At 43.0% G+C, this 23,827-nt stretch overlaps 2 non-coding genes across 2 annotated transcripts; both read left to right on the forward strand.

Moving 5' to 3' along the window:
- The first annotated feature begins 746 nt into the window (after nt 1-746).
- trnas-gcu (transfer RNA serine (anticodon GCU)) lies at nt 747-825 on the forward strand. The gene has a single exon. It is a non-coding gene; the product is annotated as a tRNA-Ser (tRNA).
- Nucleotides 826-6,618: 5,793 nt separating this feature from the next.
- Nucleotides 6,619-6,690, forward strand: trnaw-cca (transfer RNA tryptophan (anticodon CCA)). The gene has a single exon. It is a non-coding gene; the product is annotated as a tRNA-Trp (tRNA).
- Nucleotides 6,691-23,827: the final 17,137 nt, after the last annotated feature.

The following is a 23,827-nucleotide window of genomic DNA, read 5'->3' on the forward strand; positions in this document are numbered from 1 at the left end:
GCAGTTTATCGTGCAGTTGGCTCGTTGTTCTTGGGCTTCGATTCTCGCTTTGGGCTATTCAATGAGTTCGAATGCAAGAGGTCCCGCTTTCATCTCCAGGACGAGCCCAGCAAGCATTTTAATGCAGTATTTTTTCGCGCTCGTGGTGGTGGCCGTTCCGGAAATCAGGACCAAGTTTGAACACCCGGGAAGTCATTGCAGAGAATGCATCACCTCAACACACGTGAAGAAAATGAACACAGGGTTTAAAGAACGTTTCTCCGTATTATGGGACTCTGAAATTATCCGAATGCATCAAATAAGGGAACTGTCTATTTCTGGATTCAGGTGGGAGGCTGATTGAACTCAGTGAAAATCTTGACTGAAAGGCCAAGCAGAGCTGAGATCTCCAAAGATTTATTTTCATTTCCCACACTTTAGCTGTGATCGGGCACTGGCAGTGAGCTGGGAAGGGTTTCTTCTTGCTGCCAAATGCTTGTATGTTCCGGTCTTTCCGCGGTGGGTTTTCACACTGTGGAGAAACATGTTGGATATCAGGTTGAAGTGTTGAAACGATTCACATCAGCCCATTTACAACAGCATCTGATCTGATGTGGTGGAAATGCATTTTATTGACAGAAAATACATTTCCATCTTTAGACACCTGGCCGAATATTCAGGACCTGTACGAAAGAGGATCATTTATTCCAACAGATCATGAATGCAAAAAGCATAGAAGGAGGTTTAATAGATCGAAGTCGCGTGACGAGGTGGCCGAGAGGTTAAGGCGATGGACTGCTAATCCATTGTGCTTTGCACGCGTGGGTTCGAATCCCACCAGAATCGTCGCTTTTATCAACCACTTCGTGTGCAATTAAGAGGTCTGTGTGCAAAATTTAAGCACGTGGGATTGGGGTAATATATTGGTGTGGATTGAGAATTGGTTGGCAGACAGGAAACAGAGAGTAGGAACAAATGGGTATTTTTCGGAATGGCAGACAGTGACAAGTAGGGTACCACAGGGATCAGTGCTTGGGTCCCACTTTTTCACAATATATTTCATTGACTTGGATGAGGGAATCAAATGTAATATTTCCATGTTATCTGACAATGAACTTCGTCGAAATGTGATTGGTGAGGAGGATGTTAAGAGGCTTTAAGGCGATTTATGGAAGTTGAGTAAGTGACAAAATACATGGTAGATGCAGTATAAGGTGGAAAAGTGTTGAAGTTATCCACTTTGGTAGGATAAACACAATGGCAGAGTTTTATTTCAATATTGATACATTGGCAAATGTTGATGTTCAAATGGACCTGGGTGGCCTTGTACACCAAACACTGAAAACAAGCACGCAGATCCAGCAAGCAATTAAGAAAGCACATGGTATATTGGCCTTCATTGCAAGGTCTCTTGAGCACAGTAGAAAGGATGTCTTGCTGCAGCAGTGCAGGGCCTTGGTGAGGACACTCCTGTAGTATTGTGTGCAGTTTTGGTCTCCTTACCGAAGAAAAGATATATTTGCCATAGAGGGAGTGCACCAAAAATTCACCAGACTGATTCTAGGGATGGCACGATTGTCATATGAGGAAAAATTGGGCCGACTAGCCCTGTATTCACTAGAGTTTAGAAGAATAAGGGTGGATCTCATTGAAACGGAAACATTTCTGACAGGGCTGGACAGACTGGATGTATAGTTGATATTTCTCCTTGCTAGGAGGTCCAGAACAAGGGGTAAGAATCTCATGATATGGGGTAGGCCATTTAGGACTGAGATGAGGAGAAACGTCTTCACTCGGATGGTGGTAAAGCTGTGGAATTCTCTACCACAGAGGCCACGTCAGTGAATATGTTTATGAAAGAAATGGATTTCTAAACTCGAAAGGCATCAAGGGGCATGGGGACAGAGTGAGAGTGTGGCGTTGAGATAGAGAATCAGCCATGACGATATTGAATGGCGGAGCTGGTTCGAAAGGCCGAATGGCCTACTCCTTCCTCTATGTTTCTAAAAGGCTAAAAGAATTGGGGTAGGTTGGAATCGTAGCATCATAGAATGGTTATAGTACAGGAGTAGGCCATTCATCCAGCCGTGTCCATGTCTGTCGCCTCCAGTCTCTTTCTATTTCAATGTTTATAAAGATTCTCCATTGATGCCTTGCTTTTGTACTCGACGCTTCTATTTATAAAACCCAGGTTCCTGCCTTTGTTTTGTTCAGGTTGTCGAATTGAGGCATGTGAGGTGATTAAGGGACTTGATAGTTTAGATACAGAGAAACAATTTTCCCTGTTTTGGGGAATCCAAAACAAGAGGACATAACATTCAATTTCAGCTAAGCCGTTCAAGGGTGACGTCAGGAAACACTTCTTCACACAAAATTTCGTAAAAATGTGGAACCTTCTGAAAATTGCTACTGAAGCTTAGGATCAGCTGAAAGTTTCCGATACTGAAACTGGGTACAAGTTTTTATTGTTAATAAGATGTAAGATATTAAAGTATTATGAAACCACAGTAGATAGATGAAGTGAAAATAGGGACCAGTCATGAGTTGAACACGATTGATGGAAGAAAAGTGTACTTATCTTCCTATGTTCCCAAATTCCTCATCTAGCAGCAAACAGGCTTTCAGATGATCACCGCTCAGTACATTCCTCTCAGCATCCCCTTCTCTAAGGGGAACAGACCCAGACACAAAAATAATCTGATGCATCTTCTTTAAGCCTTAAGCGAACAAGTTCACATTTCCTACATGGAAACCTATCTGATCGCAGCTGCATTATCTACAGCTTCACCCAACTTGATGGCGCCAGTTTACTTCCGCAAGAACCAGGAGGCCCCTGCCCTCATTACAGCTTTGGTCCAAACACGGAGCGGTTGATTACAGAGAGCGGCACCGGGGAAATATTCCGAATGTTGCTATTAAACAGAAGAGGGTGAAAAAACATCAAATTGCATCTTCTCACTTTCGGACAATTGGCTTTTCATCCGTTGTCACAATAGAACAGCCAATACACATTGGTCACCCTGAACACTGAGGTGCATTTCATTGCAGTGAATCAATATGAAGACATTCAACTCCTCCAATCAGTTCCACCTTTCATTTAGATCATGACTGATTTCTACATCAAATCGATCTGCCAGCCCTAGTCTCATAACCTTTAATGCTCACGCCCAACAATAATCTACCAGCAATTGTAGCAATCTTTAGGTTCCAACCAGCTGTAATCGCGGATCTAGACAGGAAAGGCTTTCTACTGTCAGCCACCAAATAGATGGCTGAGCTACATTTCAGATCTTTAGCCTGGAGGATTTCATGATTCCTGCGTTTAAAAGAGATGAAATGATGAAATGGTCTACACTGTGGGTCATTTTTCTCCTCAGTGAAGTAAAATTAACTTCAGTTAAGAATAGGGGAGCAGCCACTGCAACCCTTTCGACAGGGGGATGAGGTCGCCCACGGCTTGCTCGCCCTTAACAGGATGAAGCAGAACATTTCCATCCGGGAAACTTTCGCCTGTGAAAGTGAGTACGATAACTGTTAGACAATGACATCCTCTGTCAAGTTACTGACGGCTGAGTGGATCTGTCCTGTCAACTACATTAGTGTTGATTGTGAAACTGTCTGTTCACTTTAAACGGTATCACTTCTGCCCGTACGAAAAGCTCTCAAAACTTCCCCTCCGCTGCCTCTTACAAAAAATATCACTGACCCAGCAGTAGCCCAACGTGCTCTCTTCTACACCCACACATTGAGGATGCCGAGGCTCCTACTATCACTGCACAAAACACAGTTTCTCTCTCCATAGATGTTGCTTGAGTTGCTGACTATTTCCACAATCTTACATTCTTGTATTAGGGTGAGGGATGCAGGATCAGTTACTCTCTCCTTCCGAACTTCCCAGTACTTTTGATAGACTAATGCTCACCATCACTTTACGCGAAAATATCCCTGGCTTCATTCCTGGCGTTAGAGAGACACAAAATGATGGCAGCATAGAGGGTGAGCACTTGGCCCTTGTTCCCTGTTCTGGTTCTCTGCAGGGAAACTCAGTTATTCAATGCCTCTGTAGCCTCTAAATTACTCTCTTCAGAAAATTATGGAATCTCCTCTGAAAGCCATTGTCGAAACTGCCTCTCAGGTAGAGCATTCCAGATCCTAACCACACGCTGTCTTAAACGAAGTTCTTCCTCAGGTCCAATTGTGTATATCTTGCCAATCATCTTGAATTGGTGCGCTCTGATTCTCGGCCCTCCCGACAATGGAAACAGTTTCTCTCTATTACTCTGTCCAGACATCTTATGATTTTGAAAATCCCCATCTAAACTCCTCTCAACATTTTCTTCTCTGAGAACAGCCGCAGGTTTGTTTTTCCAATCTATTCATCTCATTCAAGTTCCTCAACAATGAATTCATTCTTGTAAATGTTTCCAATGTCGCCACATTCTTTTTAATTTTGATAATCATTGTTGGGCACAATATTCCAGTTGAGACCGAACCAATGTTTTTTTTAAAGATTCTGCACAGCTGCCTTGCTTTTGTACTTGATGCTTCTACTGAAAAAAAAACAGGATCCCGGATGCCGTTTATTCAACTTAACATGAATTGACGTGCAAATTGCAGTCGATGTAAACTATAAATTACTTCTTATTACTGAAATAGGCTTTAGAAAACGTGGTAATTGTTCATTGTGCTTGGTGATTTCTGTATTTGGAACCTCAGCCTCTCAGTTCCTCCAGGGTCACCAGCTTCTCACCAGATACACAATCGTCTGATACATCTTTCCGAGGTCTTAAGTTGATGAGCTCACACTTCCGACATGCAAATCTCTCTGATCTCATCTATATTATTTATTGTGTTGCCCAACCTGATGGCGCCAGTTTACTTTCATCGGAACCAGGAGGCTCCTGACCTCTTTACAGTTTGGGACCAAACATGGAGCGGGGGATTCCAGAGAGCGGGACCGAGAATGTATTCCGGATGTTGATGCTCAAACAGGGAATTGTTGATGTGTGACATCGAATTGTTATTTACCGAATACAAAAGTTCTGATAAGTTCACAAACTTGAAACATTAACATTTTAAAAAATCTCTCTCCACAGTTAATGCCTGATGGGCTGAGTGTTTCCAGCATTTTCATTTTTGCTTTGAAGTGAACAACCGAGTCCGTGCTGGATAATTCTTTAATGATCTTTCAAAAATCTGTGCTGGGTCCCCTATTATTCGTCATGTATATGAACGTCATAGATGACTATGTGGGGGGTAGGATTAGTAAGTTTACGGACGACACATCGATTGGCCGGGTGGTTAACAGTGAGGTTCAGTGTCTTAGGCTACAGGAAGATATATGCGGGATGATCAAATGGGCAGATAAGTGGCAGATGGAATTTAACGCTGAAAAGTTTGAGGTGTTACATTTTGGTAGGAGTCATTTGACAAGGAAGTATTCAATGAACGGCATGACAATAGGAAGCCCTGAGGAACAAAGGGGCCTTGGAGTGTGTGTCTATAAATCTTTGAAGGCAGAGGGGCATGTTAGTGGGGTGGTGAAAAAGGCATATGGGATACTTGCTTTTATCAATCGAAGCATAGATTAAAAAAGTAGGGAGGTCATGTTGGAGTTGTATAGAACCTTGGTGAGGTCACAGCTGGAGTACTGTGAGCAGTTCTGGTCGCCACATTATAGGAAGGATGTGATTGCACTGGAGGGGGTGCAGAGGAGATTCACCAGGATGTTGACTGGGATGAAACCTTTTAGTTAAGAAGAGAGGTTGGATAGACTTAGGTTGTTTTCGTTGGAGCAGAGAAGACTGAGGGGCGACCTGATCGAGGTGTACAAGATTTTGAGGGGCATGGATAGGGTGGATAGGTTGCAGTTGTTCCCCTCAGTTGAAGGGTGAGTCACGAGGGGGCAATGAGTTGAAGATGAGGGGCAGGAAGTTTTGGGGGCATTTGAGGAAAAACCTTTTTACCCAAAGGGTGGTGACGGTCTGGAATGCGCTGCCTTGGAGGGTGGTGGAGGCGGGTTGCCTCACATCCTTAAAAAAGTACCAGGATGAGCACTTAGCACGTCATAACGTTCACGTCTGTGGGCCAAGTGCTGGTAAATGGGATTAGGTAGGTAGGTAGGTCATGTGTTTCTCACGTGTCGGTGTAGACACGATGTGCTGAAGGGTCTCTTCTGCACTGTGTGATGATGTGATTCCTTGAAACCCTGCATCGTTATTTCTTTCTACCTGTCCGCTAACTTTCAGTTGTATAATTTGGGCCTCTGCTCCTCCATAGTTGGCAACATCTCACCAATTAAAAACAAAACGAAACGAAACTCGTGCATTCGTGGCCTCAGTCAGATTATGGTTCATTGTGAATCCAACTGCCAAAGTATTTCTCACTCATTTAAATTATTTATGAAATTTGAAAATAAACTTCTCCCACGGCTTATTGTTCTGCGTTTGCTCTCACGTTCTTTGCTTTTCTTGTTACTCGTCCTTGTGATGTAAATCCACAGAAAGCAAAGAAGGCAACGAGGAATGGAGGGAAAATCATGTTCCCTTTCATGATCCCTGTTTGATTTTCAATGCACTGAATATGATCAAGGTCTAAGGAAGTGAATCTAGGACAAGCAACAGCTGTCTTTTTACAGCTGGGCTTGTTGCGCAACGGTAGCGCGTCTGACTCCAGATCAGAAGGTTGCGTGTTCAAATCACGTCAGGCTCATGGCTCTTCACTGTACTTGAAGCTTTTGTCTGGGCACAAAGTTCATTGTGTCTGGATTCCACCGAAATGTTGAATTTCAAAACCATGATGAAAGTCATCCCTTCCGATTTTCCGGTTCAGTTTTCATTTTACATTGGAACAATGTTTCAGCGATGTGGGGTATCTACTGTTTTTGCAATTGTTCCGTTACCCAGTATGAGAAGTAAAACACAAAGTGTCCATCATGGGGTTTAAATCCGCAGCCGCTTCCGTCCATATAGCTGCTTAGTTCCGTTAGCTAGAGTTGGTTATGTAAGCTATAATCGCCCGACTTTATTTTATCCATAAGTCAGGAGATTCAAACTCGTCCTTTTAAAGCAGAGCGACAGTGAGTTCAGTTAAAACAAATGTCTAAAAACAGCAGCAATTTCTTTCTGCTCACGGTATCCAGTTATAGCGACCTGCATTAAACAGCAGGAGCGAAAACCGCAGCCCGACACCCGCCTCTTCACATTAACGGGCAGCCTGAATTTCAGTTTTGGGATTTGAGAGAGAGCGGATGTTTTTGTGGAAACTGAAGTTACTTTTCCTGTGAATGGAGCCGGTTAAAGAGCCCGGGCCGGCCTGAGAGTCCCCGAGCCCGGGGTCAGTGGGAGCCTGGGGAGAGGACAGATCCCAGGGAAAGGGAATGAGATTAGAGAGAAGGAAGGTTATTGCGGGGTTGAGGGGACTGAAGGGTTGGCGACTGGAGGAATAGAAACGGGAGAGAAAATGGAAGGGGTTGTGGGGGACAGCATCTGTCAGAACGAGGAAGAGAGCGACGGAGGAAAAGAGGGAGGGAGCTAGAGGGAGGGCGGGAATCAGGGGGAACTTGCATTTCGCCAGCAAATTTTGCAACCGCAGAAAGATCCAAAACCTCACAGCCAATGGGTGGGTATTTTGGGCAAGGGGGCTGATGGGGCGTCTTGGTAATTGAGATTCGTGCTTGAATGTGCACAGCAGGATCCCACAGGCAGGAACCTGATCAATATTTGGATAACCTGTTTCAGTGATTCTGGATGAGGGATTATTATTGATCCCAGGACTCTGGGTAAAACTCCTATTCTCTTGCTGTAAATAGCCTGGTTAGATTGTTCACATCCCTCCGAGTGGGGAAGATGGGATCTCGGTTTTAAATGTGGTTTATTACTGGATAGTGTCATATATCATTGTTACCCCTCTGTGGGTATTACAGTACATCGTGGTAAACAATTTAACTCTTCGAGAAGGTCAAGGAGTTGGAAACACTGAGAAACTGCTCGTTCTGGCATTATTAACTCACGTGGCCTGTGATGATAAAATATAACCTCTTCCAGTCGGTGGAGATGTGATGTCGGCATACCTCAGAATAAAGCTCACACACCACAGCAGATGTTGCCCATTGTCTTCAAAGACAGTCGATTGAAGAGTTTCCCTCCTTGTTTCGTTGAACTTCTCAATGTTGTAATGGTGTCTGCTCCATTCCTGGGACAAATGTGGGAATCAGAAATCATCACTGCCTCCCTATGTGGATCCGACTGATAAGAGTTGTTATCATTAATTTCTCTCAGCCTCTGACGCCTTATCACATCCAATCTTTAAAACAAAGCTAACGTTTTCTGATATCAACACTCGAATCGAAATTACTGCAACCTCTCTCTCCCTGCCCTGCTAAAAAGTCCACCTCTTTCAACTGTGAGTGTTAATCTCTCATTCTCTGTAACACCTCTCCAAATAACAATCTAGTGCTGCTTCTGCTCTCAGTACAATGTCCCCTGTCTTTGCACTATTCTGTGAACTATGATTCAGTCAGTTGCTCTCAAGTTTTTACAGGCAGAGGGTTGTGAGTTCAAAATATCTCCAGAATTCTGAGCAGAAAGTCTGGCTGACACTTCAGTGCCGCGCTGAGCCAAAGTTTCACTGTTACAGTTGCCAGTTTTGAGATGCTATGGCAAACTGAGGTGCCATCTGCCTGCACATGTAAAATTCCCATGGCACAATTTCGGACAGTGGCACGGGAGTTATTCCATCGTGTCGGAGCCAACATTTGTCCCTCAATTAACATCACTTCAAAACAGATTATCCTGCCTTCATCACATTGCTGTTCCTGGAAGCTGGCTGCTGCAAGCCTTTAATAATATAGTTCAAAAAACATCGTGATTGAAACGCTGCAAGGAAAAGACAAGGCGTTAATGAGAATTCTGCTGAGAGAGCTTCATTGGACAGAAAATCGGGCGAAGAATACGAGGAATCGACACCAGAGAACCAATCAACGTCAAAACTGAATAACTCCTGTGAAATAAATGAGTAAAAGCTGAGAGCTCCGAGCACCATCAGTTCATCACCCAGAGACACTCACAAAAGAATTTAGTCTCCTGTCTTAGATGGTACCTCGTGGCTGAGAATGACTTCCTTCCACTCCGGGGCTGTGGGTTCTGAGGTGACTCCACACACTCTGCCATAGTTCCCGAGGGGAGTGTGAAAGCCTTTCACTGAGTTTCAAGGTTGCAAATCTGATCTTGGAGGTATCGGTGCTGTGTTCCCTGGAGGCGGGGTTCTCATTCTTAATGCAAAAATCTGACATCGAGGATGGGTTGTTCATTACCAAATAAAAAATCTGGAGATGTAGGACGTTAGAATCCGCTCATCTCTGATGCACTTTTATTCATTTTTGTTTCCTGTAATAAACAAGTGGTGTGTAGCTGTCCATTAAAAATAACAAACAGTGTTCGGAAGATTCTGGCCAGTACCTTCAGGATTTCCGCTGTTGCATCCGACAGCATCCTCAGCTGCATCACATCTGGATCTCGTGACTTATTAACATTCATTGCAGCCAATCCTTCTCGGGCCTCTTCTTTCACAAGATTTATGGGAACAACAAAAACATTTGCAAATTGTCGATGGAAAAAGTGAGAACCTTTCTTGAAGATGGTTTCAAGAGGCCTTTGTGGTAAAGATGTAGAGTTAGCGGAAACAAAAGTAGCAATAAGTGGAATGGAGGGTTGTCCGTGAATTGATTGCAGATTTTCACGAAGGTTTATTTCGAGAGATTTTAAGTCTATTTCCTCTAAATCTTTTAGGAAATTAACATTGAAAAAGCTCAATCGTGATCGAAAATGTATTGTAATCTTAGTTTATCTAAATAATGCAGATAGACGTAATTCAAAGAATTGGAGGCATATCAGATTATAATGTGGATTATAAAATCCTGGTGAGGGCTAGGGACAAGTTTTAGGAAAGACGGCAAGGCCTTGGAGAGCGTACAGTGGGGATTTACTGGAATGGTATCAGCGGTGAGGGATTCCGGATGTGGATGGACAAAGAAACAACAACTAGGGATGTTCTTCTTACAACAGAGAGTGTTAAGGGGAGATTTAGTGCAGGTATTTAAATTGATCCCAGGCATATGTTTTTCTTATACACATTATTCCATATTTTTCCATTGCCTGAATGTTAGGTAACCAATGAACAAATTCAACATAATCAGCAGAGTTTTGCTTTTGTCCGAAATAAATTTGTCAGGAAATGTTTCACGTTTGTAAATTAAAACCAATCCTTGACCTGATGTGATGGAAGGTTATTTTGCTCACAGAAGCTGAATGTCCAACATTGCACACCTGCCTGCCTATTCAGAACCTTCTTGTCAACGGTCCTGGATGGAAAAAGAGTATAAGACTGTGTTCTGAAACTCAGACAGGTGACGAGGTGATAGAGAGTTTAAGGTGAAGGACCGATGATCCATTCTGATTTGGATCCTTGTTGCTAGTTTGTGGATATTATCAATTAATTGATTCTTCCTGTTTGCTAACATTTTGAATCAAATAGGCCTGGAATCCTATCCTTGTTAATATCTCACTGGAGATTCCGGGTCTGTTCAGGCCATAAAAACACTGAGATTGAGAGTTACAGTTTTTCACTCAAATTTTACTGAAATGATGATAAAATAGGATTCATGAAAGGCAGCAAGATATTTTCCTCCCTCCCTTCCATTCTCTGGATTTACACCAGCTGAAAGCAACAGAAAGAAATAATGGTGATGGAGCAGAAAAACAAGATTATCATTAGGGAACACATTTAATTTAGTATTTACTTGATAAGTTAAGTGAGTGAGCAAGTTTTAGCAAAATAAGATTAAATTTAGGGCCCTTTGAAATAAACATATGATACTTAGAGCAGGGTGTTATTTTTGTGGTGAGATGGTAGCATCTGTGGAAGAACAGGGAGCCATGTACAGACATCATTACAAGCTATTGGACAGGAAGGTGAAAAAAACATGGCTAATAGAATACAACTGATTGAACTCATTCTACAGTTATGTAAGATACTGTTTAGACCCCATTCAGATCATTGCGATGAATTCTGGACAACAAAACTTGAGGAAGAGTGAGAAGTGGGTGCAGCTGTGTTGCCACACTCAAATGGTGAGGACAGATTGCAAAACCTAGTCTTGTAATGCCTTGAAATTCGAAGATTAAGGGGTAATCTGCCTGAAATGTTTATGATGATTCAATGATTTGACAGGGTAGATAAGTAGAGAACATGACGTCTGTTGGGGGGAAGCCAGGCCAAAGGTACACAACATTAAAATTAGAACGAGAGAGATAGATTGAGCTAAAATACAGGCCAGTCGTGAGTTCATTAAAAGGCAGGGCAGGCATGAGGGAAGAATAGTTTACTTCTGTTCCTATGTTTCAATTTTCATAATCTTGGACTGAACAGGTTTTCAAATTATCACCCAGTCTGTACACGTTGCTTCTTAAAGTTAATTATTCCACCCCCTTTTCAGAAAGTAAAACTTAATCTGGAGGGAACTGAAACCTGTGATGAACCCAAAAAGGAACAAGCTAAAATTTATCTTTCAAAATGGAGATCGAGCCCTCGGAGACTGAGAACTACAGTTCCCAAGGGGTCGCATAGTTTAGTTCTGAAATGGTCGCACATGCGCAGGTTGTTCTTTTAGCGACGTTGTTGGCAGTGCGCATGTGCTGGTCGGCTCATTTTCTCGACTTCAGGCCGAGACACGGCCTTGCACACATGCGCAATTCGTTTCCTTTTTTCCAGGTTAGAAGTTACTTCTGCGCCTGCGCAGAAGTAAAAGAAGGTCCAAAAGCAAAACAGCGTGAAAAGGGGCGCAGGTGACTGAGAAGAGAGTTCCATTCTGATAAAAAAAGTGCCAGAAAAAGCTGGACAGAGAGGAGGTACATGGAGTAGGTCCCAAAACAAAGGAGCAGTCCCAAACCAGGGACTGGTACAGAAAGAGGTCTCAGGAAGTTGAAGGATGAGGACAGGAATCTGAAACAGATCCTGTTCAGTGAAGATTGAGGAGCAGAGTCAGAGCCGCGCGGAGCAGACTTAGAACGAGCTGGGCCTTGCAAGACGCCAGAAAATCTGCGTAGACAGCCAAAGGTTGGCCCTTATTATGGACCTTTGCAGCAATGTTGTTCTGTTTGGCGGAGCCTAATACCGGATAGTGTCCGTGTGGAAGGTGAAGTTTGAATGTGCGGATAGATCCAGGAGAAAAGAACCTTGGAAAGAGAGGCTGAAACTCTGGAGGTGGATCCTTCTTGAAGGTATCTGAGAGAAAGCGTCGTTTGGGACAGAATACCAAAGCGAGATCTTCGAATGTGAAGATTGGAAACCCTTGTCAGAAAGACAGAGTTTCATTGAGACCAGTTGCCTCACAGTCCGATGAGCAACTGGGGGATTAATGAGAAATCCCTCGAAACTTGGTTTCGGAGTGTGGTATGTCCGACTGCAGCTCACTCATTCAGCTACATGGACTGTACACTTGCCGCGAACGTTAGAGCATAAGATATTTTTGTAGTTTCTGTTATCTTTATGAATTTGTGTATATCAGTTAAGGTATAGTTTGGATGAAGGATCGGTGTAACGTACTTTGCCTTTCCTTCCTTAATAAATGTTTTATTATTGTGTTAAAATTTCATCAGCAGACCCCTGTGATTCTGTTCAGTAACCATCCTTCACGTTTCTTAGCAAAAAACGTATACGATCTATCATATAAAGTTCCACCCTGGATCTGACTTACCCAGCAGTAACATCAGCTGGGATCGTAACGTTTGTCGTTATAAGAGAAAAAAGACCCAACCTGTCACTCCTTCCGTCTCTGTCCACCAGGAATTTCTTTATTTCTTAATTATACTTCTTTGGATGAGATGTGGGCGTCGCCTGCAGGGCCAGCATTTTTTTGCTCTTCCCTATTTGCCCTTGAACTGTGTGGCTTCCTCGGCTAATTCAGAGAGCAGTTAAGGGAATAATATTGCTGTGGGTGGGGAGTTACATGCGGGCCAGACACCGACAGGGCGGCAGACTTCTGTATCTCAAGCGCTTTGATGAAATTGATTTGTTTTGAGAACAATTGACTATAGTTTTATGGTCGCCATTACTAATATGAGATCACAATTCCATATTTACTACCTAATTGAGTTTGAATTCCATCAGCTACCATCGCGGGATTTAAACACGTGTCCACGGAGATTAGAAACAAAAATAAAAATAGCTGGAAAAACTCAGCAACTCTGACAGCATCTGCTGAGAGGAACACAATTAACGCCTCGAGTCCGAATGACTCTTCATCAGAACTAAAGAAATATAGAAATGTGGTGAAATATAAGCTGGTTGACGGGGGGGTGGGACAGGTGGAGCTGGATAGAGGGCCAGTGATAGGTGGAGGCAAAGAAGAGATTGCCAAAGATGTCATAGACAAAAGGGAAAAGTGGTGTTAACGGTGCTGATATTATCTAAGGAGTGTGCTAATGGTGACATTAAGGGTAGAAAGCAGGATAAACAAGTGGCAGATAGCCCCAGCGGGGGTGGGGTGGGGCTAAGGTATCCAAATGGGCTAAAAGGTGGAGATAAAACGATTGATCGAAATAAATTTAAAACTAGGTGGGAAAATAAAAATATATTTTAAAAATATAAATTTGGAAAAAGGAGGATCGGAAAGGGGGTGGGGATAGAGGAGAGAGTTCATGATCTGAATTTGTTGAACGCAACATTAAGTCTGGAAGGTTGTAGAGTGCCTAATCGGAAGATGAGGTGCTGTTCCTCCAGTTTGCGTTGAGCTTCACTGGAAAATTGCAGCAGGCCAAGGACCGACATGTGGGCTTGAGAGCAGGGTGGTGTGTTGAAATAGCAAGCGGCAGGGAGGTCTGGGTCATGCTTGCGGACATACCGAAGGTTTCAGATTTCCAGCATCCGCAGTATTTTGCTTTTGTCCATGGAGATTAATCTGGGATTCAAGATGAGGAACACAGTGACTTTGTGGTCCAGCCCTGTTGTACGCCAAAGCAGCGCGTTTAGCTTATGTTTGAGCCGCTTCACGGAGAGATTGGAATTTTTTCCAAAGCATTTTATTAAACCCATGAAATGGGTTGAGGCAAAGCCTTTTGTTCCAGTTGGAAACAAAATACAAAGATTGTACAAAATAACAAGACACTGCATTCTGAGAAAGAGCTCTGAAATGTTTGGGAAAAGAAGCAGAATCTTCAACTAACGAGGAAGACCACGGTTTTCAGAAAGTTCCAATCGATTTCTGTATAAAGCGACCGCAGCAGGACTCGAACCTGTAATCTTCTGATAGCATTACGCACACCGAAGTCAAAAGACTTAACCATTAGGCCACGCGGTCATTACACGGCCTAGTAAAACCGATACTGGTCCCATATGAATAAATATGTGATTGTATTTATTCCATAAATTCCAGAAATTAATCCACGGAACATTTAAACCACTCATTGAAGAAAGTCCTTCTGTCCATTTAACGAGTAATTTGATCGAATTTTCCGTCATGTTAAGGCGATAGCATCAGAGAGCGAAACTATTTCCGATGGCTGGGAATCCAGGAATCGTGCATTAAAATGAAACTAAAATGCTGCAGGTGCTGGAAACTTGAAATAAAAACTTCTTCAAAAGCTCAGCAGGCCAGGCAGCATCTGTGGAGAGAGAAAAGTTTCGGCTCCGTTTGACTCTTCTTCAGAGCTGAAGAGAGGTAGAAATGTGATGGATTTTATACTGTGGAAGAGAGCGGGTGGAGCAATGGAGCAAAACAGAAGGTCAGGGATAGTGGGGACCTCAGCAGAGACTTGACAAGGATATCATGGTCACAAGACAAGGGGAGTGTTAAATGTCGTGTTAAAGACTACAGTAAATGCTAATATGGGGCATAAAAGTAAGATTACAGAACGTGTTAACAGCAGAACAAGGGTCAGCGCTCTCCAAAGGCAAATATGAGAACAGGTAACAGATGACCATGTAGGGGGAGGTGGTTAGAATTCATGGTCTTTGAACTCAATGTTAAGTCCTGAAGGCTGTAAATTGCCTTGCCAGTAGATGAGATGCTGTTCCTCCCATTTGCGTTGGGCTTCACTGGAGCATTGCAGCAGGCCACAGCGGAAATGTGAGCCTGAGAGCAAGATGGTGATTTGAAATGGCAAGTGACCGGAAGGCGGGGTCATGCTTGCGGACTGAGCAACAATGTTCCGTAAAATGGTCACCCAGTCTGCGATTAGTCTCCACAATGCCGATGACCCAAATGCCATCTGAAAATCTAAATATAGTACATCCAATATTTCCCTTTATTCACAGTAAAGAAATCCAACAAACTGGTTAAAAATGATTCCCCTTTTCCCAAAACCATGTTGATCCTGCTGATTGCCTTGAATTCATCTAAGTGCCCTGTTATAACGTTTTTAATATTAGCTTCTAAAAATTTCACTACGATTGATGTTAAGCTAACTGGCATATTGTTTCCTGCTTTCTGCCTCCCGGCCTTTTTGAATACAGGTGTTAAATTAACTATTTTACAACTTAATGTAGCCTACCCCGAATCTAGAGAATTTTGGAAAATTAAAACCAACTCTTTAACTACATCACCAGGTACTTGTTGAAAATGTTGTTTCTCTCGGCAAATTACATTTCCATCACATCAGGTCACGGATTTTTATGAATGGGCTGATGTGAAACACTGCAAGACCATGTGCAACATGTTTCGTCACATTGTAAATATAACATCGCGGAATAAGCGGAAGATCTAATCATTGGATCGCATCAACATGGCCATCACACAGACGCCTTAAACATTAAGCCATTTTCGAAGTAATGAGTCTTCTCATATGTTTTAAAATGCTAACTGACAGGACGAGTTGATTTAATTCCACATGAGTGGCGAGGCGCAGCCTCAAGCGACGAGGCGGATGGTGCTGCTGATCTTCACCAGAACAGACAATGAGACGGAACATTGATCATCAACCAGACCGTGAGAGAATTCAACAAAACAAAACGTGCGGAAAAACAATGAGAAATAACAAATCGATTCGATTGGAATGTAAAATATCGTTTAGAAATGAGAAACCATCGATGGAAAAGGAAAGGAAATTGGAATTCCCGTTATTTTCTAGACCCGGGAGAGAAAAGAGAAACGGAGGGAATAAATGTCGATAGGAAGAAAAGAAATGATGGAGCTGCTCCCTTGTTTTCTGTTTATCCGGTCGCCAATCAATACTGCATTAAAACATGTAAAAAAAACTGGGTGAATTTAACGGAAAGTGATTTTAATCGCTGCCCGATTGCGCCTGACCTCTCCAATTGGATTTGTTGGACATCGCTGGATTTGAGCTCCAGAACTAGCTGCTAACTAGAGACAGAAGAGGCATCTACACGCCAATGTGCACAAATTCCGAGGCATGTTCTGTCCAGAAGAAGCAGAACAAATCCACCCCATCCTAATACTGCTCCATTAGTTTATTCTTCATCATGAACAAAGTGATGAAAAGTGTCGTTGACCGTGCTATCACCACTTACTGCACTTACCCAGCAAAAACCTGCTCACTGACTCTCAGTTTGGGCTCCGTCTGGGCCACTCAGCTACTGAAATCATTGCAGCCTTTGTCCACACATGGACACAAGAGCTGAACTCAAGAGGTGAGGTGAGAGTGACTGCCGTTGACATCAACGCAACATTTGACCCAGTGTGGCAACAAGGAGCCCTAGCGAAACTGAAATCAATGGGAATCAGCTGGACAACTCCCCATCAGGGGGAGTCAGGCCTAAAAGAAAGGAAGGTGGTTGTGGCTGTTGTAGGACACTCAGCTCAGTTGCAGGACATCACTGAGGGAGTTCTTCAGAGGAATGCCATTGGCCCAACAATCTTCAGTTGCTTCATCAATGAACTTCCCTCCATCATAAGGTTAGAAGTGGGGATGTTGGTGGATGTTGTGCAAAGTTCAGCATCATTCATTCATCGGATAGTGAAGCAGTCCGGACATATACAGCAATACCTAGACAATATTCAGGCTTGGGCTGATAAGTGGAAGATAACATTCGTGCTATTAATTTTAGGAAATGACCATCCACGACAAGAAGTAATCTAATCATCAGTTCTTGACATTCAATGGCAGTTCTGCCTCAGAATCTCCCACTATCAACACACTGGGGGCTACCATTGACCAGGAATCGAACTGCACCATCCACTTGAATGCAGTGGCTGCAAGATCAGAGGTCAGAGGCTGCGAATTCTGTTGAGTAACTCACCTCCTGACTCCCCAAAGCTGCTCCACCATCTTGAAGGCACAAGTCGGGAGTGTGATGGAATGCTCTCAACTTGCCTGGATGAGAGCAGCTCCAACAGCACTCAAGAAGCTCGATACCACCCAGGGCATAGCAATCCGCTTGATTGGCACCTCATTCACCACAATACACATGCACTCTTCCCACCATTGACGTACAGTGGCAGCAATATGTACAAGAGGCACTACAGCAACTCACCAAGGCTTCTTCAATCGCACTTTCCAAACCCGCAGCTCTACCACCTCGAAGGGCAAGGGCAGCAAAATCATGGGAAGGCCACCATCTGCAATTTCACCTCCAAGCCACACACTATCCTGAGATAGCACTTTTCCGTGGTTCCTTCACTGTTGCTGGGTCAAAATCCTGGAATTTCCTCCGAAACAGCACTGTGGATGTAACTACAACACACGGACTGTAGCTATCACAACAGTATAATAATTCTCATAATGTTATTGTGATTTGTTTTAAAAGTGAGTTAATAGCGCGGTATGAATAGTTTTTGTGCGCGTGTGTGGGCTTTAATTGAGTTAGAGACAGCTGGTCTGGAAGCTTGACTCATCAAGAGGAAGCTTTGTTTGAGATGCTAATTTCGTAAACATGGCTGAAATTTTAGAATGTGAGGTGAGGAGAATTTGTATTTTTAGATAAATCAGGGTAGTATGAATTTCAAAGAGATGATAGAATGTTACGCCTAGCCAGAGAAGCTAGGCCATGCACTGTAATTATTTTCCCCCAGAGGTTTCTGATAATATGAGCACCATGCAATGATTTATATTATGAGAAAAGTAAAGTTCCAAAGGCATATGGGAAAAATGGAATATACATTAAAAGGGAGAAACTTGTCTAAAGGAGATAGAAGTTCTGTGTAAGGGAAGGCATTGCAAGATCCACCAGAAGTGTGAAAAGCCACCAGTGTTTGCTCATTAAGGCACTGTCTATAGAAACCGAAGCTGGGAAAAGCCACTTTGAATTCTACTGTTCAGGGTATTGTGTTTGACTTGGCTGGAGCAGTTTAAATCTATTTTTTAACGCTGCCTTAACGGGGGTGTAACTGGAAGCCATATTAATTAGCGGATTTACACGTTATTGTAGCAGTAATGTGTAGACCTATGTATGTACTTGAAATAATTTATTTTGCTAATAAATGTTTAATTTAGTTTTGAAAACACCTTTAGAGTCTTGGTAGATATAATACTAGTGAATTCAGGGCACGCACCTTGAAATAAAATGCAAATTGCGAAATCGTTGTGACCGAGTGATCAAGTTTCCATTGTGGATTTGATCCGCTTGGCTCACGCCATCTGCCGCGTCATAACAGTAGCGGATTAAGAAGGCAACACACCTCCATCTTCTCAAGGGCAATTCAGGATGGGCAAAAAATGCTGGCCGATCCAGCGATATCAACATCCTATGAACGAATACCAAAAATAGACGGGGGAGCTGTGAAATATTTAAAGGGAAAACTTTTTCACAGATCTTCCTGCTTCCCTCCCTCTCAATCACACAGAACAGCAAACTCACGGAATCGTAACATACCCAGAGACGGAAAATTCAGAGCTAAACACATCAAATACACCCCCAAGACCCCTCAGATCAAGTCATCAAGCTCCTCTGCTCTGATTCTATGAGAATTTAGTTAAAATATCCTCCTAACAAACACGCTGTGGTTAAATCCCTGTCGAAGAAACTAACATTTGGATTAATTTGTGAAGTTGAGCAAAACAGGGCCGAATCATTTTCTTTTCAGAAAGGTTTTCAGAATGGCTGTTTGAAATTGTCCCTTCTCATAAAGTAATTCGCTGCACAAATTCACAATTCAAAGTTGCCGCAATCCCCCACAACTTCAATCAACGATTCTTTTTGCGATTGCATTGGACCTGGAAACCGCTCTCGGCATTAATCTCACTGAACCAGTGCCTGACCACCTTGTATCTGTCAGCGTGGAGGTGACGGTGTGAGGGTCGCTTTGGGCCACTTAAAATGAGACTGGGGCACGACGCAAGGGGGAAGGGCGAGTGTTCACCGAGGTTTCTCATACATTCCAAAAGCGAAATAATGAAGATGCTGCAAATCTGAAGAAAACTCAGAAAAAGCTGGAAATACACAGCAGAACTGGGAGCTTTTGTGGCGGGACAGAGTAAACGTTTCAGATCGGGATCCGTTTGGTTAAATTCATCCAGTTATTTCCATTCTGTTTTATCCAGTATTGAAGGGTGAGTGAAGAAACAGATAATAAGGCAGCAGTTTTAGTTTTCATTCCTTATCGTTCTTTTTTTTTCATTTTTCATCAGTTTCTCTTTTCTCTTCCGGATCTATAAAACGACGAAGATCCAATTCAATTGGCTGTTTGCGATATATCAATCGAAATTCAACATTTCAATCCAATAGATTTGTTGTTTCAGGTTATTTATCGCTCTCTGTGTTTTATTGTGATTTAATCTTTCGCGGTTTGTATGATAATCAATGTTACATCTTACTGCCTGTCCTGGTGAAGGTCAAAAACAAAAACGACATTTCCAACATTGCACATCTGGCTGCACAGTCGGATCCGTTTTCACGGACAGGACGGGCCTCATTCTGCGCTGTTGTAAATCTTAGAGTTTATGTTTCCCTCTCTCTGGCCAAACTGCACAAACTTTATTCTCCTTTTATCTTTACTGATTTCCAATACATCGCAGGCTGCCGCTTTTGCTTTTTTCTTGCGTTTCACTGGATTAAAACTAATAACAACAGTAACTTTTTCCAGTGTTGATCAAAAGTAATCGATGTGAAACGTGAACATCGGTTTCACTGTTCTTATTACTGCCCGAGATGCGGAGTAATTGCCACAATGTCTGATTTCCCAATCACGATGTCCAAAGATGTTTGGTCGCCTGTAGGTGCCATTGAAACGATTCCTTAGTTGCACCAGGGGTACGTTACCGGCTGGCTCGTTGGTCTAGGGGTATGATTCTCGCTTAGGGGTCTTCATTGTGTGAACTAGCGAGAGGTCTCGGGTTCAAATCCCAGACGAGCCCTGCTTCTTTTCAAATTCTAATTGCGGAAATCAGGGCGAGATTGAAACACCCTAGAAGTTCATTGCAGAGAATACTTCACTTCACCGGACGTGAAGAAAATGAACGCAAAGCCTCCTCGTGTTATGGGACTCTGAATTCATCCCACTGCACCAAATGCAGCAACTCCTTCCTTGTGGATTCAGGTGGGATGCCCAATGCAGTCACTTGCAATTTTGCCTGAACGAACACACAGCATGGCATAATTTGATTTATTTTTTCGATATTTGAGCTGTTTTCTAGTATTTGCACTGAGCAGAAAGTGAGCGTTTCAGCAATCCGGTTCAGGGGGAATTAACAATCAGGACATCTGGGCAGGACTAAAATTGTGGAGCAGCAAAGTGTTTCACTCCCCGTATTACAGCCGGAGCTGAGCTGGAATTGTTCATTGCTGTCTTTTCACTATAACAATGTAAAAGGGTGACTGAAGCACTTTGATGGCAATCAACATCTATATTCATTGAAGCGGGTCATCTCCGCTGGCTCTTTGGTCTAGGAGTGCGATACTTAATTAGGGATTTTTGTTGAATTGGTTTGCGAGAAGTGAAGGGTTCAACCCCCAGCCAAACATCATTGTTTGTGGCTTTTGGTCCAAGATGTGGGCCGCGTAAGGAAAACAATGAAGAGCTGTGCTCTGGAAGGTGGGATTTACCGAAATCGGGAGCAGGTTTGAGAATCCGGGTCGTTATTGCTTAGAATTTATCTACGCTGCACATGTGGGGAAAATAAACACAGGCCTTATAAATGTTTGCCTATGTAATCTGACTCTGAAATTATCCCAAAACAGCAATTCAGGTAACCCCATGCTTGTGAGTTCAGGTTGCAGGCTGATGAGTTCTGTTTTAATATTATCTGAAAGAACTGACGGAGCTGGTAACCCCGCAGCTTGGTTTTTATTTGACCGCATTTACACTGTATTCCAGGAGTTTCACTGAGGAGAAAATGGGCCTTTATGTGGTTCCGCAATCTCGTTCAGAGGGAATTAACAACCAACATGTAGTTGTAAGTAAGCATTTCCTTGCAGACGTTAACGTGTTCCATCCCGCGCTCATATTCACATTTGAAAATGAACAGTGTAACCAGCTCCCTTTCCTCGATGTGCTATTTGAGAAATCCGCTAAATGATTTCTCTGCTACTGTCAACTTCAAGCCGATCATCACTGTTCAGATTAGTGTGGGTAGAAAATTGGCAGCTGGCAGAAAACAGAGAGTAGTCATAAATGGGTAATTTTCTTCTGTTTGGCAGGATGTGACGAGTGGAGTCGCGCAGGGGTTTGTGCTGGGGTCTCAACCTTTTACAATTTATATCAATGACTTAGATGAGGGTAGGCAAGGCATAGTTGTTAAAATTGCAGAAGAAACAAACATAGGTAAGTTGCGAAGAGGACATAAGAAGATTGTAGACGGATATAGATAGGTTGAATGAATGGGCAAACATTTGGCAGATGGTGAAGTTTTTCGGTTTGGCACAAAGATTAAAAAAAACAGATTATTATTTAATGGGGTACGCCTGCAGAATTCCGAGATGCTGAAGGATCTAGCTGTTCTAGTTCTCGATTCACAGGAAGTTAGTGCAGGCACAGCAAGTAATTGAGAAACTCATGGAATGCTACCCTTTGTTACGAGAGGAATTGAACATAAAAGTAACAATGTTATGCTTCAGTTATAAATGGTATTGATGAGAGCATATCTCCCACCCTTTGTGCAGTTTTGGTCTTATTTAAGGAAGCAGGTAAACGGGTTGGAGGTGGTACAAAGGAGGTTGACTGGATTAATAACTGCAATGAGCGGGATGCCTTATGGGGAAATGTTGTACAGACTGGGCTTGTTTCCACTGGAGTTACGGAGATTGAGGGGTGACTTGGTTGAAGTATATAAGATCCTGGATGGTCTTGACAAGGTGGACGTGGAAATGATATTCACTCTTGTGGGTGAGTCCAGAACTAGGAGTCACAGTTTTAAAATTAGGGGCCGCCATTTTAGGACAGAGATTAGGAGAATTTGTTTTATCTAAGATGGTTGTGTGACTTTGGAATTCCCTGACTCAGAAAGCGGTAGAGGCGAGATCACTGAAAATTTTTAAGGCAAAGGTACAAATTTTCATGTTAGGTAAGAGAATCAAAGGTTGTCGGAGGTAGATGGGAATGTGAAAATCGAAACACAAGCAGAGCAGCCATGATCTTATTGAATGACGGAGCAGGCTTGAGGGGCTGAATGGCCGACTTCTGCTCCTATTTCGTAAGCTCGCATGTTGATATGTTTGACCAATCAGAGTTGGCTTGCCTTTTTTTGGAATTAAAACAAAAGCTTTGGATTAACTGTTTCTTGGTGCATTGTCCATGGCAACGCCTTAACCAGTCAGATTCCACATGCCAACCAATCAGCACCCTGTTTATCACATACTTTTCAATGTTGTTCCCTTTGAAATTTGGCGTTCGTGTGTTTGTCCTGATAAGTGCAAGATGAAAAACTTCGACAGCATGTCTCTTTTTTTATCAGAAACACTCCAGTTCTGTGCCACCAAGTGGCTATTTACCTTAAAACTGGGTCCTGTGGTTACTGACCCTTCTGTCACTGGATTAAAAAAAAGTTCTCCTTATTTAGTCTACCAAAATCATTCATCATTTTGTGCAACTCATTACTGTTTTGTCGACATAGGCGACATGAGGAAAATGCAGGGGACACTTTCTTAAGATTGAAGAAGAATGTGTGTTTATCCACATTCAGGCCATTTCAACACCGTGCAGTCGTAAACCCGACCAAGGAGCTTTCCAGGAGAGGCAACAAGCAGCATTTGATACCGATACATGTATTAGGCCAGGTGGCCAAACACTTCATCAAAGAGGAAGATTTTAAAGAGATCGTTAAAGGAGAAAGGAGGGGTGGGAGGTTTAGGGAAGGAATTGAAGAGCTGATGGTTCCGACAGCTGAAGGCACGGCCTCCAATGGTGGAACAAGGAAATGCGCGAATCATCAAGGGACCGGAATTAGATTCAGATCGAGTAAGGGAATTGTCTGGAAATGGACGCGAAACTCCAGCCTGACAAGTGAGGAATCTACCCCCGGCCCTCCAATATTCTCACTGCCGCTCGCCCCATGTATCCAGTTGGAAAACATTCTGAAGCAGCATGTCATCTGACAGGGAACCCGGGATAACCCTCCACTGTCTGATCGAAAACTGCAACAGGAGCTGTTCATTACAGCTGTGAGAGCCGCGTGGTAATGGTGTTGGTCTTGACATCCAGTGGTGTAGGTTCACATCGGCCTCATCATGTTATTGTTTAAAGGTGTCTCCCAGAAACAGTCTGGAGAGATGACAGGGCAGTTCTGAGAGGCAGTGTCATGCTGCATGTCACTATTACCAACTGGCTGCTTATGAACAGGTTGAAGTCTGCCTGAGGGCTGAGAAAACTGACTGCGTTCGAACAATTCTCAATGTGTTTTGGAGGATTCGTCCGGAGAATTTGATGATTCTGCTCAATGGTTCGGAGGGAAAGTGAATA

The sequence above is a fragment of the Cetorhinus maximus genome, chromosome 31 (genome assembly GCF_964194155.1).
Source record: "Cetorhinus maximus chromosome 31, sCetMax3.hap1.1, whole genome shotgun sequence".
Classification (NCBI taxonomy): domain Eukaryota; kingdom Metazoa; phylum Chordata; class Chondrichthyes; order Lamniformes; family Cetorhinidae; genus Cetorhinus; species Cetorhinus maximus.